The sequence below is a fragment of the Octodon degus genome, unplaced genomic scaffold (assembly GCF_000260255.1).
Source record: "Octodon degus isolate 3935 unplaced genomic scaffold, OctDeg1.0 scaffold00024, whole genome shotgun sequence".
NCBI lineage: Eukaryota > Metazoa > Chordata > Mammalia > Rodentia > Octodontidae > Octodon > Octodon degus.
In genome coordinates this window covers 18,232,693-18,233,666 of record NW_004524600.1, presented here as the reverse complement: position 1 = coordinate 18,233,666, position 974 = coordinate 18,232,693, and positions in this window count along the sequence as shown.

The following is a 974-nucleotide window of genomic DNA, read 5'->3' as shown; positions in this document are numbered from 1 at the left end:
TTGGTGGCCGCCCAAGCCCGCGCGCGGCAGGTGTGCCCGTCCCGGGCTGGAGCTCAGCCAAACCCGGCCCGTCCTCTTCCGCCCTTTAAAGTCCGTCTCCAGCGCCTCTAGGCGGCGACCAAGGTGCCTCCGCGTCCCGCCTGCCGTCCGGGGCCGGCCCGGCGCTCCAGGGAGTCCAAGGAGTTGGAGGTGCGAGTCCACGCCCTCTGGGGTGGCGTCCTGCTCCCTCACGCCCCCTTTCGCGTTCCCCCACTCCGCTCCCATTCGTGGTGGGCGAAGTGGGCATCCAGGGGTCCCCTGGAGCTCCCAGGGGGGCTGTGGCCGGCAGTGGGGCTGCGGCTTCCAGGGCGGGATCCGAGGGGTGCTGCGCGTCCCAGACTGGAGGTGCCCTCCCTCGAGTCCAACTCGCGGAGCGCCGCGCGCCCCCATCCGTCCGGGGACACTAGCGCGGACGCAGCAGCCGAGGCGGACCCCGGCCCCGGTCGCTTTGCAGTGTCTCACTCTCAGAATCTGCGCGCTTAATAAAATCGGTATCACTTAACACCGCTGACTTGGTGTGTATGCTTAAGTGAAATAGGGGGAGCCAGAAGTTCTGAGACTGCTAAAGTGGGTACTGCTGCGCCGGGCTTGGAGGCCAAGCTAGGCAGCTGCTGTCCAGCAGAAAGCGGAGCCTGAGACCGAGGCCTGAGCCTCCACCAATCTCATCGTCCTGATCGGAAACCGGGGTGTGGCCGGGCTGTGGTCCGGGAAATCTATACTTTTCCCTGCGCGTGGATGCTTGGAAGACCAAGAGTCCCGGCGCCTGGCGTCCGTGGGCGATCCGAGGATCCCGACGTCTCTGTCTTCTTCCTCAGCTTCCCCCGGCTCAGCAAAGGCGTGTGCAAAGGATGCTTGCGCCATCAACACTCCCTTAAAACAAGCCCGAACAGCACCCTGCGGTGTGTTATTGTTGACACTGTTTAGAGTAAATGTTA